We start from the raw sequence: 19,902 nt of genomic DNA on the forward strand, positions 1-19,902 counted from the left end.
AGGTCGTCAAGCCCAACCAGGTCAGGATCTGAGGGAAGGAAGCAGCCACATTGGGGTCAGCAGGCTGTTGCTGCAGTGCTAGCAGCAGGGAAATGAGTCTGGTGAGTCCCACCATCTATCTTTTATAGTGCTTTGTTTATGAGCCGGGTGCCCCTATTTCATAAGTCCGTGTTTGCTAGAAAGCACATGAAGGAAGGAATGATGAAGATGACTATTAACACTAGTCCAAGGACACCTTTTCTTAAGCCTCTTTCATAGCAGCAGACATGGAGGAACAGCCCGGCAATTGTTCTCTCAAATGTCACCTTTCTGAGCAGGCCACTGTGCAGGCAAAGCTATGCTCCTGTTGAAGGGAGGTTCCCTCCACCCCCAACCGGCTTTTTTTTATTAAAAAAAAGCATGAACTTTGCTATTCTCCACATATCTCCAAAGGACCTCAACTGACAAGGGATGCTTTTCTTCTTTTCCCAGCTGTCCCCTTGATCCGCCTCCCCTCCTCTTTTCTTTTTCCTTCTTTGCAGAGTTTGAACAATTTGTCTCTGTTCTAGCACATTCCTCCAGCCCATTCTTTGGGTGCCCAGCATAAGATTTACACTGGGTGGAAGAACGGGTGAGCTGGGGGGAGGGAGGGAGGGAGGGAGGAGAGCAGGAGGTAATACAAGGCCTACATTTAGATCGACCAGAAAAGCAAGCCAAATAGACTGCAAGATTGTTGTGCCATCAATTTAATACCTGAGTGAGGAAAACAAAGAGCCTTCAGAGAACTTCTGACCCTTCCTCCATCCAAAAGGGATCAGAAGAGAAGATAAGGTGAGTTGAAAGAGAAGGCACGAAACATAATTAGAGCTATCCAAGGAGGGGACAATGTACGATGACAGAGAACCACACTTGTTAATTACACTTCAGGGTTATTAAAATCTTTTTGACATCAACAACTTCCCCTGCGCAAAGATTTTTCACTCTCTTGCGCTGGTGCTTTCACTCAGAGAAGCTGATACATATTTTCCAAACCATTTATGACTATCTCATTAATGGCTTCTTAAAATAGGTTTCTTTTTTAGGCTTTCAGGTACAATCTGTTTTGAATGCTATTGATCAGCAAAGTAACTGCCTTATAAATTCCCAGATTAATTCCTAAAAAAAAAAAGACAAACAAAAATATTTTGGCTAAACCCACTTTTTAAACATATCCAGAAGTAAATAAGCAAATTTAGAAAATGGTTTCTAAATCCTTGCAGAAAGATTATTCTATTCACAATTACAAAACAAAGTGCTAAATATAATGTATATAACTCTAAGTCAGTCACACTAAATATTTCCCTATTAAAAAAACCAATAATTAATTCCAGTTCCAAAATTCAAATTATTCTAGTTCAAACATCTCACTTTATCACATAGCAGGTAAGGATTATTTGTTTTAGAGATATTTTTATGCAGCATTTTTATCTTCCTAGATTTCCTGATACAGAAATGGATAAATGATCAGATAAATACATTTTATCTTACCAATTTTAAGGGTTTTTTTACTCATTTTTTCTGTGAAATTTTTGACAAATCATTGTCTATGCTTTTGGCTGCCATAGACTCATTAAAAAACTTCGATAAAATCTACACACTTACTTGCTGGATACACATAAGCAGCTACCTCTGTGCCGACCCTATGGGTAAAGGTAAAGGTTCCCCCGCACATGCGTGCTAGTTGTTTCCAACTCTAGGGGCCGGTGCTCATCTCCGTTTCAAAGCCGAAGAGCCAGTGCTTGTCTGAGGATGTCTCCGTGGTCTTGTGGCCGGCATGACTAGACGCCAAAGGCGCATGGAACGCTGTTACCTTCCCTCCATAGTGGTCCCTATTTTTCTACTTGCATTTTTACGTCCTTTTAAACTGCTAGGTTGGCAGAAGCTGGGACGAGTAACAGGTGTTCACTCTGTGACCCTATAGGATAGGGTAAATCAGACTAAGAAACAAATGCCATATAAATCTTAAACACTTTTATTAGAATAGCTCTAATAACAGAATCTTGCAGTCTGCATATATTTCCTTTTTTTCCTCACTTTATCTTTATGTGCATTAGGGAGCGGCCTGTCTGAGGCATTTTTTTAAAAATTAGTTTCTTGGAATGGACTTAAGCCACGCTTATCCCCACTGCCCTTCAAGGCCACCCTCTCTGCCCTCTGCATGATCAGGAATTATTATAAAAGATAGGATCTCCTATGTTATATGCAATATGTCAAGTTGACTTTCCAATCTTGATGAAATTTTACAGGTCAAGGGTAGGAAAACCACGGTCCTATTCACAGAATTACATTCAGTCAAAATGTAAGTCCCTTGAAAATTGCACAAAGATGTCTTTGAATTGCATATCAAGCAAGTACATATTGCATTAATTGGCCTATTTCGGTCTACATAGAAAGAAATCAAGTAACTTTACTTATAGGCAAATCATCAATAAGGATTCAAGCATGTTCTCCAGGCATTATTAAGAATGTACAAAAAGAACTAGAATACAGCTACACAAACTGTGACCTGAAAGAGCAATATTAGATTTTTTTAAATATCAGATTTAATAAATATAGGTTATATTGTATGCAGTTTGTGTAACCGAAACTTAATAATGGAGCTAAGTCCCAATTGAATTTGGGGGTGCTTATTCCTGGCCACATAGGTTTAGCTAGTAAATAAAATAGCTTGAGACCTTTAGCTAAAATGCAACCTTAAATTTAAAATTTGACAAATTTATGATGTGTAGACTTCAGTTTTGGGTACCGTGGCTGGGGAACTATGGAAATGTAATGCCAAGCCTCTTCAAGTTGCTGAAGTTTTTAAATGCTGTTTTAGTCTGAGAGAATACAGTAATAACCTTTAATATCTCTTCATTTAAACTTCAGAGCAGTGTTATTTAATCTTGACACTTGAAGAGGTGCAGGCTTCAACTCTCAAGAGTTCCCCAGCCAAGAGAGCATTAGTGGGAAAAAGAATTAATAAAATGATCATCTCCAAAGACTGAAAGGTTTGTTAGGAAGTATTTTTATTGATATACTGTAGGTCTTAGAATGAGGTACAAAAGAGGAGAGCTGCTGTTGCTTTCTTATTTTCTCACTAAATGATCTGATTGAATAGCTAGCTACTGGTTCATTCTCATCCTTCACCAGTTCCCCCCCTCTGTGTTGGAGTGCCTGCTATTTAGATTCTTCACTGGTTTTCTTTAACCTAATTTAAATCAAAAACACCCAACCTAGGTGCTATGTTTATTCCAGTGTATAAATACAGGATATTATTCCCTCCACTTTTAATAGAGTGGGTATCTCTGCATATCAGATGTCAGATAAAAAGGCTACTGTATCTAAAGGTCCTTTTAATTTCTCAGCCATCCTAACACCAGCTTTCAAGGTGCTGCAGTTATGTTCCATTACCCATTTTATTATCATCATACTAGCCGAGGCATAAAATTCAATTAGTTCAACACTATTTAGTGAGAGTTTATAACAGGAAAACACACTGATGCTCTGTCTATATTATATATCACTCACTGAATAAACACATACGGTTCAAAGATGGCATCATGCCATTTGGGAAGCTTGAAAGGTTTATTCGTAGGACTCTGCCAACAATTTTGTGTGGTGATTTATGTATGTTACCTACCCCTGAATTAAGCAAATTGCATCTCATTGACTTCAGGCAAGTTAAAGACAAATATGTCTTAAATATTTGCTCGAGAGTACAACCTAGCAGTCTTATTTCCTTCAGCTACAGTAGCTATTTAAATAAAAGGAGGTGATTTGCAAGGGAGCTCATTTAATCTTGCTTTGCTACCGAAGCACATAGGAATAAGTTTATTTCTCTAACATTTGGGGGGGGGGGGGGGCGTTCTTCACACTGGGATCCAAGGAACCTGAATTCCACACAAGATGAAGAGGTGGAAGGAGTGCACTCTTGCCTAGCCAATTTTCTATCACGATTGCTTTGCCTCTTGATCAACAATTTCAAGTTTGTTTTTTTTTAATTAACAAGTTGTGTTATGATGATTTCAGCATGTTCCCTACATTTTTAGCCTAGCAACCATAAAGATAATGGCAGTTTCCAACTGATTTGGAGTGACTGGGGAGGGAAATTGAGATTAAATACTTGTAGAAAGTGAAGGTAGTAAATACACTCAGAGAAACTGGCCTGCTGCAGCAAATTATCAGCTAACCCAGATAAAGCTTCCCTGTTCCCTTTTCTTCTTCAAGGTCTAAATAGATAGACAGAAGCAAAATTCAAAGTAGGAGGTGGTATGAAATGAACTATTAAACCAGTGTGGCCTTCCAGAAGTGTCACAATTGTGATAAGTGTTGTTTAAATTTTACCCAGAGCTAAACAAGTGTCAATAGTACTTCAAGCCCAAACACTCTTCAATAGACTGTGGAAATATCTAATCAAGAAGTTGCATCAAGGTTGTGATGCAAGTGAAGTGGGAATGTTTTAACTCTCCAATTCCCATCCTGTCCTAAGGTCTTTACAATAATTTATCTCTATCTCTCAAAAATAAATGTACCCTAATTAAAACATTTGTATATGATAGAACATTTATCAATCTTCTAATCCTCTTCTCGATTCTTTTCAATTTACCAATTTTACTACAAGATAGTATACAAATAACAATTGTGCTATTGTTACCCAACAAAAATGTCTGTATAATAGGGAGGCCATTGCATTTTTCCTTGTTGTCCGAATCCCAGGGAACAAAAGGAGAATTAGAGCCTGATCTTTTGCTTGAGGACTTGGAGCTTATTCTCATAAATACCCATTTCAATACTGGATCACTATTTCAAAAAATGGCTGTAGCTGTACCCAATGAATGGCCCCATTACTGCCAATATTTATTGCCCTGTACACCGCCCTGAGTCCTTCAGGAGAAGGGCGGTATAAAAAGTTAATAAATAAATAAATAAATAAATAAATAAATAAATAAATAAATAAATATCCCAGCAATGGAGAAGCAAAGAGATAGTTTAGAAAGTAAAGTCTCGTGCCTACCAGATCATATAGTAAATCTTAGATTTGTAATGGCTTTAAACCAATTTGGGTATACAGTCTGAAACAGCTGTGAGAACAATGTTTCCTAGGTTTTCTTTAATATAAGAACTAATAAATAAAAGCCAATGTACATTTTTACATTAATTCAAGACTTCCTTGGAACTAAATTTTCATCTAACAGTTGTTTCACTGAAAAGTTCCACATCTGTTAAGCCGATTTTGAATAAAAATGAGAATCTGCCTGGAATATCCAGAAGATGTAGGCTGTCTATAGTTGACTTAAGCTATCTAAAAAAAAGTTTAGGAAACATTTGCCAGATAATTTTTTTTTTAAAAAAGGTGTAGTATAAAGGAGCGCATTTGAAGCTTGCAAAATGTTTCATTAATTGATGCCAAGTAATTTCAAGATGCCAAGTGTGCAATCAACTTTCTAATGAGAATATACCGTATGGCAAGAAAGAAAGACAGAGTCCCACCTTCAAAGTGCAAACATTATTTACAGACACAAATGTAAAAGAAAGAGAAAAAAGCTACTACTGTAACGCTCTCTACATGGGGCTGCCCTTGAAGACCACTCGGAGGCTTCAATTGGTGCAGAATGCGGCCGCGCGAGTTGTAATGGGGGTTTCCCGATACTCCCATGTAACACCTCTACTCCGTGAGCTGCATTGGCTTCCGGTTGCCCTCCGGGTGAAATTCAAGGTGCTGGTTATCACCTATAAAGCCCTACATGGCCTGGGTCCGGGATATCTGAGGGAACACCTGCTGCCGGCATCAAACGCCCTTCGCCCAGTGCGCTCCCACAGGGAGGGTCTGCTCAGGGTCCCGCCGGTAAGAGATTGCCGGCGGGTGACACCCAGGGATAGGGCCTTCTCGGTGGGAGCGCCTGCCCTCTGGAACCAGCTGCCGGTGGAACTGAGAACTGCCCCCGACCTCCGATCATTCCGCCGGGGCCTGAAGACCTGGCTCTTCGAGCTCTCGGGCCCAGACTGAGGAGAAATTTTTAATTGGGGTTCTTTTTAATTGAGTACAGGGTCAATTTAATATTTTTAATTTGGTTCTTAACTTTTGTATTTTGGATTTTTAATTCCCTGTAAACCGCCCTGAGTCCTCAGGGAATAGGGCGGTATATAAATGTAACTAAATAAATAAATAAATAAATAAATAAATAAATAAATAAATAAATAAATAAATGCCATCATCTTGATACCTCCCTCTTTGGTTAACAGCTAATAGTATTCTAAAGTTGTGGGCTAAACTGTGAAGGTGAAAAAAAAATGCCCTGGCATAATATTGTCCAGAAAATTGCCTGGATGCAATTCTCAGGAGCTGAACTTCATTAGAAGACTCAATATTGAACTGACTTCAAGATTGATAATTTTAGGGATAAGGACTGAATCAAATGTTCAGTCATTAAGTATTTGCTTTAAAAGTAGAATAATTGAAATTAGTTCAGTCATTTGGTACTTTTATTTTAATATTTCATTTATTTAGTATTTCTTCCCATCTTCCTTGTTCTCAGACAAAATTGCCTTCAATGCTGTTTAACCAGATTGTTTGTGTGTGCATGTGTGCTGATGTCCAGTTTTATTTATAGTCATCCATTTTCACAGTATCATCACATCAGGTGTAATGTTGCAGTATCATCAGCAAACGTCAGGAGGGTTGCCCCTACTGGATAAAGACCAATGTGACTGAAGAGGATGAAGAGAAATAATCCCAAATAGTGGCAGAAATTGCATGATCAAAAAATCTAGAGAAAAACTGATAACGGTCACAAAGACACTTTTCAAGAAAACAAACATATTAATACAAGATATATCTTTTTCAAAACACAGGCTTTTGTCCATCTGTTCCTCTCACACAAATGTACACATGCACAAATATTGTATATATAAATTTGGGGTTTTCTCCAGGATGATCTATCTTTAGCCTTGCCTCTTAAGTCTCTCAATGGTATATTCATTATTGCTGCAGTCAAGTTTATCCATCTTGCCATTGGTTGTCCCCTTCTTTTCTTTCCCTCCATTTTTCCTAGCATTATAGACTAAATCCAGCAGGGCTGGATTTTGCCAAACTTTTTCAAAATGTAACAGTTTGTGCTCATTATTTGTGCCTCAAGTAAGAACTCTGAATTGATTTGTTCTATTTGTTTGGGGTTTTTCCATGCTACCATAGTATTCTCTAGAATCTTCTCCAAAGTTAAAGCTCCAAAGGATCAATACCCCTTCTATGCTGTTTCTTCAAAGTCTAATCGGAGGAAAACTCATTGTCTGCACAATGCTAATTTTTGTAGGTATAGATGTGTCATAACTTTCATTGCTACCCTACCAAATGCTACTCTCTACTGTATTTTTGACTACTAGGTCTTTTAGTATGGATACTAAATTCTAAAAGAAAAAAGCTATCCATCACTTTGGTGTTTTTTTATAGCGAATTATAAAAGCCGGATGCTGGTAGTCCTATTTCTTCACTGTGTTCTTTGACTTGTATTGCAATAGGTTGCAGGTAATTTACATAGTGAATCAGCATGCAGAAATTATTGTTATTTCTTCCTCCAATTTCAAAATCATGACCAGATTCCAATACAGCTTCCTTTAATCAACATATGGGTTGAATAAATAAATATATAGCTTTGTTTCACACATTTGCTGACCTGGAGCCTGTCAGTTTCAAGATGTTCCATCCAGAGTATGGCTTCTTGCCCTATGATGGCCTTCAAGTATCAGAGGCTCTTTCAGGCAGAGATTTTTTAAGGTGTTTTGAGTGTTGATATCACTATAATAGAGAAATTCTGTATACTCCTTCCCTAACTCCTTCCATCTTTGATCTTCTTCAAATTGATTATTATCTGTTCATTGGCAACCTTTAACATACCAATTTGCAATGGAACTTTCTTTTGACTTTGGAGATCTTTTGGAAGACTTCCTCATTTTTTTCATATTATTTCCATCTTCAGTGTCTTTACAGATGTCATTGAAATAATTGCTCTTCTTACATCTCTGATATTCCTTCCAGAGATTTTGTCTTTTTTTTGGCTTTGGCTTTGGCTTTGGCTTCTCTCCTTTTCTTGGCAAATTTCACCATCTGCTCTGACATCCAGTTTGGTTTTTTATGTTTCTTGGTCTCTGTTCACTGGTTCCCCATGAATGAGGTTCAGGATTTTAAATAATTCCTGATGTTCTCCTTGAAAATGGTGGGTATATGCTCCAAATTATATTTTGGAAACTGGATTATTTATTCTTCTACCTTAGCTTGACCATGAATAGTTCGTGATCTGTGCCACATTCATCCTCTGGCCATATCTGTACTGTTACAACAGAGGTCTTTACTTCCTTGTACTAATGTTATAGTCAGTTTGATTTTTGCGTGCTCTGTCTGATGATGTTGATCTACACAGGTGTCATTTTGATTATCTCAAGAATGTATTTGTAATGAAGCAATTATTTGATTGACAGGACCTATATTGGCATTCCATTTTTCAACTCTAACCAACACATCTTGGTTGCATGCTCTGTTAATTTCAAACTAAAATTGATTATAGAACTCAACAATATTCTCTTCTGCATCAGTGGCTGGATATAAATTTGAATTAACTATCATATAAAAGGTATGTCTGATTCACAAAATAAACATGCCTGTTCCTGTAAGTTTCAGGTAATCTTAAATGGCCAGAACAGCCCACTGAAACCCTACTTAGGTGAAATTGTGCAATTAGATAATTGTCTTCAATTTCCCCAGCTATATAGAAAGCAAAGACTGAAAACAGGCTTGGCACTCTTTCCACTAAAGCATGCTGACAATTGTCAGATCTTTAGAGACAAAAGAGATATCTTATTGTGACAAATTGATACTTTTCTTCTTCCCAATTTAAAAGTTTTACATTTCTTTAAAATGTGAATTTTGAGATGTTAGTTTAATATACATTTTAAATTGCTGGTATAATGTTCTCGGATTACAGAATTTAGTTTTAGTTAATGAAGAACCTGCATGCATCTTTTGCAGACTTAACACAACCTTATTCAATGATAACTGGAGTGGAAAATAATGCCAGAACTATTTTCACACTAGATTCATTGTGATATTTTATGGCAAAAAGAATGAAATGAATAGAAGTTCATCTGGAACCATCAAATATATGTTTAGTTTAATACAGGTGTATTTCAAAGACATTGTCTCTCATGTGCAAGATTTGCTCCCTTAATTTACTTCTTTTGCTCAGCTGGCAAGTTAAGCCAAGCATAATTACTAAACAGAAGTACAGCCATCTTATCAAATCTTCTTCATCTTAAATCATTCTCTCTCTTGCATACAAACACAACTCTCGTTTATCATCTCTGTGAGGGCCCTGTGGAATGCCACTCATTCTTCACAAGGACTTTAACCACTCAGTGCAAACAACAAAGCAGCATTCCTGGGTGACCATGTGTAGGGGAGGCAGAGAGAGAAGGCCAGGCCTAATCAATCTGCCAGACTTTCCCACACTTTCCTGGATCAGTTTTTATCAGTGTTGTAACACTGTATGTCAAGGACTTTCTAATGGTGCCAGAGGTGATTTTTCTGGTCCAATGTACTTCAGGGCTGACAATTTCACAAGGTTCCTCCTCCCATTAGCAGGCAACACATGGAGAGAATGGCTCTTCTATCTACTACAGATCTCTGCTCAAAGGACTGAAAAGCCGGTAAAAGTCATTAGCTTTTTTTTTTTTTTAGGCAAAGTCAGTGAGAGGTATAGTTGCACCTGCTCATCCCTAGACAGTAAAGCCAAAGCCAACAGAGTCAGTTTGATGGGAAGTTTCACTCAGTCTGGTAAGGCAGCTTTTCAATAGGGAGAACTGACAGGTGATCCACCACAGGAATGAGAGTCCCTTATATCTAAAGGAGCTTCCTGATGAAGAATTTTGTAACTAAAATGATGTATGCAAGCCTTCCTGGGAAAGGCTGAGATGCTAAGATTACTTTGAACAGACCTCTGAGGGAACACCTGCTGCCGGCATCAAGTTCCCTTCGTCCAGTGCGCTCCCACAGGGAGGGTCTTCTCAGGGTGCCACCGGTAAGAGATTGCCGGCGGACGACACCCAGGGATAGGGCCTTCTCAGTGGGGGCGCCTGCCCTTTGGAACCAGCTGCCAGTGGAGCTGAGGACTGCCCCCGACCTCCGTTCATTCCGCCGGGACCTGAAGACCTGGCTCTTCCAGCTCTCTGGCCCAGGCTGAGGATTAATCTTATTTTAACTGGGGTTTTATTTATACAGGGACAAATATAATTTCTTTTTAAACTTGTTTTTAACTTTTGTATTTTGGTTTTTAATTACCCTGTAAACCGCCCTGAGTCCTTCGGGAAAGGGCGGTATATAAATGTAATAAAATAAATAAATAAATAAATAAATAAATTGTCTATATAAGGCAAAGCCAAAACTGCTTTGACTTATGGAAAGGGGTGCAGGGAAAAGGGTTGAGGGAGCAGGCAGATTATTTATTTATTTATTTATTTAGATTTATATATACCGCCCTTTCCCGAAGGACTCAGGGCGGTTTACAGGGCATTTAAAAGAAAGTCAATACAAACGTTAAAACAAATTTAAAAAGATTAAATAAAACCCTGAGAAAAATAAAAAACCCAGTTAAAATTAAAATTAAAAAATTCTCAGCCTGGGCCAGAGAGCTCGAAGAGCCAGGTCTTCAGGTCCCGGCGGAATGAACGGAGGTCGGGGGCAGTCCTAAGCTCCACAGGCAGCTGGTTCCACAGGGCAGGCGCACCCACTGAGAAGGCCCTATCCCTGGGTGTTACCCGCCGGCAATCTTTAACCGGCGGCACCCTGAGAAGACCCTCCCTGTGGGAGCGCACTGGACGAAGGGAGCTTGATGCTGGCAGCAGGTGTTCCCTCAAATATCCCGGACCCTTGCCATTTAGGGCTTTATAGGTCATCACCAGTAATTCCATAACATTATTATTTCTACAATCCCAATCCCTTCACAATCCCTTCTCTGGATTTTGAGATGATTCCCCCCCCCTCCAAGAACATTACTGAATAATAATCGATCTGCCCTGAACTGTCAAGAAACAACCATGGTCACAACCATGGTCACAATCCTACCCTATACAAAAGAGAAATATACTGTTTGCACCCAGAACATTCATGTTCTTAACTCATATTATCTGAATTTGTCAAGACATATGCAATAAATGTAAAAAGGAGACCTTCAAGAACATCAAGACCTCTTTTTCCATGTGAGAACTTGTACTGTGAATGTCCTTCCTTTCTTTCATGCTATACTGAAATGAATAAAGTATTCTGAAGTCTAAATAAGAGTTAGCCATATGTTTGTTTGTTTGTTTAAGTATGTCAGCTTCATAACAGGGCAGTCTGGGATAATTTGAAGTAGGAAAGCAGCCAGTATTTAAAAGTTTTAAGCTTTGTCATTTGTCTCTTCTCAAATCATATTCCAAGCTGCTTTGTTTACTTAGAATATTAATTACTGCATGTACTGCTATTTCACTCATCTTCAATCAGACATGATTTTAATTAAAGTCTTAATCCTACTGTGTCATCTAATTCAGCATTTCTACAATTCTGAATTTGGAGTAATTTTGATATTCATAAACTCAAAATGACAGTGATTTCATATACCATATGTAGAGCTACAAAAATATACACAATCACTAGATGGCAGCAACTTTGTTAACTTTATTGCCATCTAGTAGTCAACCAGTTTCTTGCAGCCAAGATATTGCATGCCTAACATAGCATGGAATATGAAGATAGCCTGTGAAATTCCAGAATTATTTTAATTCTTGTAAAAGGTTTACCAGTACAAAATTTCCCACAATAGTAAAGAAGCTATGCAACATGTGGTTAACATTTGTTATGTTCTGCAAACTAGTGTGCAATATTTAGTTATTGATAATCTCTTGCAATATATTATATGAAGAAATTGAGTTACAGCTCAAGAAATCTTTGGAAATATTATCTTTCACAGCCAAAGAGGCCTTAGGCAGGTTTTTCTTTGCCTGTAATTGTATGTCATACTTACTCAGGATTAATTTAAATATGGATTAATGAATTAAACAAATGTTGTAGATTCACCTGACACAGTCAGACACAAACTAACTACATGGGCTGAGTTTGAGTTTATTAGGCTAAAATGATTGTAAATAAAATTATATTAAATAATCAATGATTTTGCAACAAGGAAAATAATAAACATTGCTTACTTTGTTGTTGTAAAGGATTGCAATACATGGAGTGCTTTGTACACTTGAAAGTGCTCTATAAATGCCAATGATTATTACAAATAATTAGATACCAGACACTGAATTACTTAGTAGGTAGAGTCCTTGAGAGTTCACTGTAATTTTCATGTTTGTTACCTCTTTTCCATGAAAAGGTTGACCAAGGCTAAAAATGTTCTTTACTCAGAAAACATGCCCTTTGCCATATCAAGCCCAAATGTAGCAGCTCTGAAAAGCAAACAACAATCTCCAGGCTTGACACACTAGAGAGGAATCTGATCTTGATAGGAGAAAATAACCTATTACATCCTCTTTACCTATAGAATGAAAGTCATGTTTTTCTTTCTGGCCTGAAATTATGCTTTAAAGTTTATTCCCTAAAACCCACTTCATACTAAGCTACAGCGAAACAGAGACAGCTTCCTAAAATGGATCAGCTTCAGAAAGGCAGGAGAAGCAAATGGGTCACTTCATATGAAAACAAGCCCTCATGTGGAGCATTTCTCCAAGGACTAGGTGGGCTTCAAATCTGGCCTTGCCTGAGGTCAGTCTGATTGTATGATCTACACATCTTGATCATTGCAATATCTACCCTTGACCAAAACTTCCACAGCAGTGTAAGAACCACAGAGGCATGTTAGGGAGGGGACAGTATGACTGATTCAAGACAGGATTTAAATGAAGAATAAACAGCCAAGGAATGAAAAAAACAATCCAATAAGATTATGAAATCAATACTTAGAGAATTAGAACAATAGGGAATTGGAGTAGAGCAGAGTAAAAACTGGAATAGAGCAGAGGAGTAAAGTAGAGTAGAGCAAATGAAAGGAAAGAGCAACATGATCAAGTAAGTTCACAATGAGGAATGCTAAAGACATCATTCTGGGCAGCTTACAACAATTAAATACTATATAAAAACAAAGAACAATATAAAATATTTTATTTTATAAAATATACCATTTATTTACTTTATATACCAATAAAGTGTTGGTTTACACTTGATGCACCACTACAACTCATCTGGGCAGAGATAACTAACCACTATTAATTCTTGCTTTTTTTAAAGGAATTGATAACAATTTGTAGAAAATAGCAATCCAAAGAAGAAATATATACTTATTAATCACTCCATGGATTCCCCTAATGCAGCACTCATGATGCGCCCTTTGACATCTACCGAGATCTATTGGCTATCCCAGGTTCAGCTGAAGCCCAGATCATTCAGACTGTGGAGCAACCTCTACAGTCTGGAATGTTGTGCCAAGCTGACAGAATCTTATGGAACTAGACATGCATCTGAAAGACGCCAGATCATCTACTCCTGCCATCCAGAATTAGAGAAATGTAAGATATCAATTAAACATCTTACATCCCTCCATTGACTGTTTCTGAGGTGCCGTATGAAATCAAATGTGGCTTAGAAAATGGGAATATAACACAGCAGCTATTTCCACAGAAAATGGCCTGAGGTTATGAAATGGGATTTGATGCCAGGAGATCCACATCCAACAAATTATTTACTAAAACTCAGAATTCCTAGTAGCTTCATGACTTCTGAGGCATTATCCTCCTTTTCCTTTACAGCATTTAGATGGGAAGGTAAAAAAAATAAATAACAATAATAATAAAACTCAATTTCCTATTAAGGGATATAAGAAAACAAAGCTAGTAGCAGTTTAGAAGAGGCAGTGAACCACACGCAAGCATCAAGATGTAAAGCCCTTAATCAGGGCAGAAACAATACACAGAATGTTCTGTATTTCTTGGCAAATCCTTTTCTTCCTTTAACTGGAACCTGAGAATACTTATCTTTCCTGATAACTATACTATGAAAAAAAATGCACACGTACTAGATAATTTAAGGACCTTCTCAAGCAAAACATTAAACACGACTACATGTTTTTTCCGTCAGCACCAGGAGCCCATTGTTTTCCAAGAAAAATCAAATGCAGCCCCCTGTCAAAAAATGCCAGAAGCTCCTATAGACTGCAGGTACTCCTCAGCTTATGACCACAACTGAGCCCAAAATTTCCATTGCTAAGGGACCCCAGAAGCACTTATGCCTGCTCCCCACACCTCCTGGAAACAACTGCCATTTTCAGCACCCCTTAAAATGCTGCTGCTTTCCAAGCTTTCTGTGGCAATAGTTGCCCCCATCAGCTGGGAAGCTTCAAAGCTATCCTGTGCTTCTAAGCTCTGGGAAGTCAGCCCTTGCATAAAGGCACCTTCAAGACATCTTTCTAAAACTTTCCCTTGCTTAAACAAACACCCTCCCTCTCTCCCCCAGAAAACTACATTTCTTCAATTAAAAAAAATGGGAGGGACAGAGATGTTCATCTTCTCTTTCCCCCCTCCCTCCCCAATTAGGTGCTAAAACTAAACCATCCTTCTCCTCTCCAATCTCTATCCCTTTTTTAAAAGAAAAAAGAAAAGAAACTTACCTTGACTCCAGACTGAAGAGTAGAGGAACCAACCAAATAAGGTGAGAAAATCTGCAACTTTTTCCCTATAACTGGTGATAAAAAAAAATTCATCTCCAGAACTTAAATTAATTAGAATGCTGTGTCTTGGCAAGCTTAGGCTGTTTGACAGACGGCCTGTAGGGGGCAGTCTACCATCTAGCCTTTAAGTCCTAGCTGGGGCTCCACAGGCAGTTAGATGGGCAACTAAAGCTTGCAAAAACCTTTCATATTTACTTTATCCATATTTCCCTGGAAGTTTGAGACTTCAGATGATGATCATGATGATGATGATGATGATGATGATGATGATGATGATGATGATGATGATGATATAAACCTGCCCATTTAAAAAAATCCATTAGTAATCTCAAGTGAAGCAGAACTGGGACCTCATGCAAGATCACCAACTCCTTAAGATTGCTTATACCAGCTGATAACTTAATATGCTCATGGCTTTTGATCTCTTTGGTTCTACTTTAGTTTAAAACACCCCCAAACCATATAATTTGTTAACTCCTGCATGGTTATCCACAAAACAAAGGAACTACATGGTGTATGATTCCTGGTCCCCTTTATACATTTTTATATTTTATGTTTTTAATCTAACCTATAACCAGCACTCTGATCATCACCTTAAGTTTTGTAGAGTTTTAAAGAAAAATTCTAGAATGAATAGACAGTGTGAGACACCCTTATAATAGGTTTCCTACTTCAGGAATCACCAGAGTAAATGATCATTGCCCTGAGATTTATTTCAGCATGTATTTTTTATGATTTAATATCAAAATTGTTTAGGAAGCATTGGCTGGAGAATGCATCCTTTGTTCGTAAAACTGAGATCAGTAGACTCTCAGTTCATTCAAGCTGAATTATTTTCAGTTTGTTTATTTCTCAATTGGAGCCCTTCAAATTTATTAGGGTGCTGTTTATAAAATGGAGAGACGCAAAGGAGGGAAATGAAGGAAGCAGAATTGGGTCTTGTCCAATCCCAATAAACCCGTTTTTCCCCTTATAGGAAAAAGATTCCTATGCCAATACTAATTTCCATACTGGTCTCCATATCAACAGCAGTCTCCTCTCTTATATTTGTCAGTAACACCGATTCCCTCTTTGGATTGGCAATACAGAATATGCAAAGACGAAATAGACTGAATTTCTTAATCCCAGTCTCTAAATACCCATTTTAAGTGACTGGGAAAGGAATCTCGGCTTCTCCCTAGCATGGGGCATTAAAATGCGCAGTTTTGTCAGTTTACTTCCAATGTTTGTCTCAAATTTTTACAGCACAGTTAGAAGCCAAGCTGAGAAGTCTCCCATGCCCTTGTCTGAGATGAGAGTCCTGTGACACACAAACACCTACTTTGCAATCTTTCTCTTCTAATGAGGCAAAGAACTTCCCCAGGCTAACGTATTTTTTTCCAAGATCCCTTTTCCTGCCTTCCTGTTTCTTCTGGTCAATGGCATGGAATGTAATTAACTCCAAGGGGAGTCTGTGTGTGTGTGTGTGTGTGTGTGTGTGTGTGTGTAGATGTCATCTATAGGCATGATAAAGCTTCCTTTAAGTCAAGCCTGACATCTTGGCAACAGAGCAGAACAGAAGCCATTTGCCCCTGCCTTCTTCCAGGATGGTTTTGATTTACCAGTCATAGCTAGCTAGAGTCTGAGTATTCCCTGGAAGTCTTCTGTGCAACTTCTAATTATGCCGAACCCTGCTTAACTTTCAACCCAGGTTTAGCCAGGCACTACTTATTTGCATATGCATGTGTGTATGTAAAAACATGCCTCATCACCACGGTCAGAAAAAAGGTCCATTTATTTATTTATGTGTTTGATAGAGGTGTGGCTTGCATTTTCCTACTCCTGATTTATCCATCTTCTACAACGGGGTTCTTCAAAGGTGGCCCTTTTATGACTTGTGGACTTCAACTCCCAGAATTCCTCAACCAGGCATGCTGGCTGAGGAATTCTGGGAGTTGAAGTCCACAAGTCATATAAGGGCCACGTTTGAAGACCCCTGTTCTACAACAACACTGTGGAGTGTTTTGGGCTTAGAGACATGGCCTGACCCAATGCCAGCCAATGGTCTTCAATAGCTGTCAGAGGACTCAATCCTAGGTCTCCAGAGCATCACTCCAATGATTTAACTACTACGCTATCCTAGCTCTCTTTTACTGCAGACTATTTAAGCGTCCATGTAGAACAAGGGTGTCCAACCTTGGCAACTTTAAGACTTGTGGACTTCAAGTCTTGTGCGTAGGGAATTCTGGGAGATGAAGTCTGCAAAACTTAACGTTGCCAAAGTTGGACTCCCCTGATCTAAAATATAGCCTGTTTCTTGGGGGGCGGAATATTGTGTATGTCACAACTAATTTAATCTGGAGACTAAATTCTCCAGGGAAAAAAGGTTAAAGAGTGAAATTAAAAATCAGGATATTTCTTAGGCAGGATCCTTAAATGGCAACACCTGAGTCCATGTTTTCCTTCAAGCTTTTCTGAGCAATGAAGACATGGAACATAGTAGTAGACTTTTTTATGTGCTTGGCCTGACTACATGTACAACCTTACAAGAACCTTTTATTAGGATAACCTGCTCCAACTTCCAGAAGAGCTGGACTTCAGAAATGACTATGTAAACTAGGAACTATGGAAATCCAATACATCTCAAGACCACTAGAAAGAAAATTTAGAAAATTAATAAATTACTTCAGGTTGCTCACTATCTTTCTAATACACAAAATAAAGTGTTTTATTCTAAGTAATGCATTACATTATTTCAAGTACAATAAGCAACTAACACAAGAAATCCCCACTACGAAAGCATTTTAAACCATCAGGATTACAGTAAATGGATTATGACATAGACAAATCTATGGTAATTACATGGATTAGAGATGATTCTGTTTGGTATATGGCAGAAATATTGAGCATCATTTAGATAGGAGGGTACAGCTGCAATAGCAAAAGTATTGAAATACAATGCAACATAAAGTGATCTTCCTTGTTTCACAAAGCAGTATGGTATATTTTTATTGCTGTGTGCCACCGGTGTAATAAAAGAAATAAAATTGTTCTGGCCATAAATCTCACAGGATGATGGCTTAGACCACTTATCATCTTGGAGCTCAGTCCTACCTAAGCTGATAACCTCAAGATCCCTTTCAACTCTGTTACTATTACTATAATATGTTTTTAAATGCAACTCCCGGGTAGTGGGCAAGGAATTTTTGACTTACAAAATTGCTGGGAGGAAGGGAGGGGGAAATTTCCTGTGAATTAATCAATTTCTTTAAGCAAATTTGATATAACAGAAAAGTGCTTCGTGATAATCACTAGTATGATAGGATAGAAATATATTGTGGATGGGCACACAAACTCACCTGTATCCCTCTGTGTGTCTGTGTTTGTACACAATAAATTATTAGACAGTTGAACATACACTTATGTTTAACAGAGTCACTGTGTAATGTAAATGTTAAAAGAGTTTCCCTCCCCCTACTGTTAGAGAAGTACCCCATATTCTACAAAAATGCACGGTAGTGTAGACTCCAGTTATATGTTTAGCTTGGCCAACAAATTGGCAGTCTGGCTTATGCTGATGGCCTTATTCTCCTGGCAGAGAAATCCACTAGGCTGCAAGAGAAACTTGATCATCTGTCTGTTCAGTGTGTTCCACTCAGCCAAATTGCTTAACACTAAGAAGTCATTTAACCTTACCAGCATCAAAGGTGGGAAGCATAAATGCATGCCCCTGCTAACAACTTTCTATCAGTATGTGGGCAATTCTCTCCACACCCTACAGGCCAATGACTCAGTGAGATACTTAGATCTCTAGTTTAACTGGAAGGACCAAATCATCCCCAAACATACTGGCACAGTGGACAAGACGTCTCTAAGCCTAAGGCACCACTTAAGCTTCACCAATGGCTTGCACTTCTGAAAACATACTTGGTGTCCACATTCACCCATGAGCTTGTACTAGGTCATGCCCATTGTAACACCTTGAAGAAACTAGACTGTTTCATTTGCTCCAAAATCAGTCGTCTGGTGATGACTACCATAGGATACTTCCTTAGGTTACTTTTACTCCAATGTCAAAGACAGAGGCTTAGGAGTTTCCTGCTTCTCCATCTCCATCCTGCTTCTGCAAAAGGCCCAGCTGGAGAAGTTTGCAGAGAATCCTGCCATGCTGTTTGATATTCTTCAGTGACAAGATGTCTTTCGCTACCTGGGGCGACAGCTCAACAAGCCATCTAAGCTGAACTCCATAGTTATCACCAAAGCAGAAGGGTGGGCAGGCCACATGGAAGAATCTACTCTCATAATCCATCAACAGCTGAGAGCTGAGTATCCCTAACATCAACATAGCCAGTAACAAGGAGCTTTCCCTGGTGTTTCCTCACCTGTACTTATGGTACATCCAGTTGAGGGATAGAGTTCTCCCCACCAAGTCCAGGAGTCTGCAATGCACTTCTCATCACTGACAAGTGCTGCAGAGGTGCCTGCCCAAAATGCTCAACCAGATCCTGCAATTCTGCGAGGTCACCCACAACCTGAGATGTGCACAATGTAATCATGTTCTTCAGCACCTTGAACAACTTTTGCACTGAGACAGTGTCCACTCCTGGGTCAAGCCCATCATTCCATACAGATCATCATTCATGAAATCAGATCGATCATGGAGAGAATGCATCAATTGTGGGTACTTGACATCTCTGTGGTTGTCAGCTACCGAATGAAAGAGGCATGGGACTTGAAAAAAACAAAGTATGGTCATACCAATCATGTTTGGAGAACTTCTTCCCTGAGCCAATTCCTCAGTTCCAGTTCACCATCTGCCCATCACCATCTCCAGTTAGAGACTGTTCTACAATCCGTTGAGTAATGGACTTTGGGCTTTGGGTTTGAGCCACCAAGACATCATGGACCTTTGTTAACCTATCCTCAGAGGCTTCCTCAAATGCTACAACTTACATACCCGGGGAATTAAGCCTGGCTGTTTCTGAACTGTCCAAACACATTTATAATTTATGACCTGCCTGGCGGTGACTACTCTTATGTAACAGTCTGTAAGTGATTCTATCACCTTAGAGAGTTGACTTATGGGGGTAGGAATTGTTCTGTTTGAGATTACCCTTTCTTTGCCTGTAAAGTTGATCCATCTAATAATAAATGCTACATAGCTGAATATATATCT

General features: G+C 38.6%; 1 long non-coding RNA gene across 1 annotated transcript; it reads left to right on the forward strand.

Annotated features, from left to right (window-relative positions):
• Positions 1-647: 647 nt before the first annotated feature.
• LOC308661509 lies at positions 648-7,025 on the forward strand. The gene is made up of 3 exons (XR_014024959.1): positions 648-810; positions 2,265-2,317; positions 6,628-7,025. It is a non-coding gene; the product is annotated as an uncharacterized lncRNA (long non-coding RNA).
• Positions 7,026-19,902: the final 12,877 nt, after the last annotated feature.

The sequence above is a fragment of the Vipera berus genome (genome assembly GCF_964194415.1).
Source record: "Vipera berus genome assembly, chromosome: 2".
In the NCBI taxonomy this organism is placed as follows: domain Eukaryota; kingdom Metazoa; phylum Chordata; class Lepidosauria; order Squamata; family Viperidae; genus Vipera; species Vipera berus.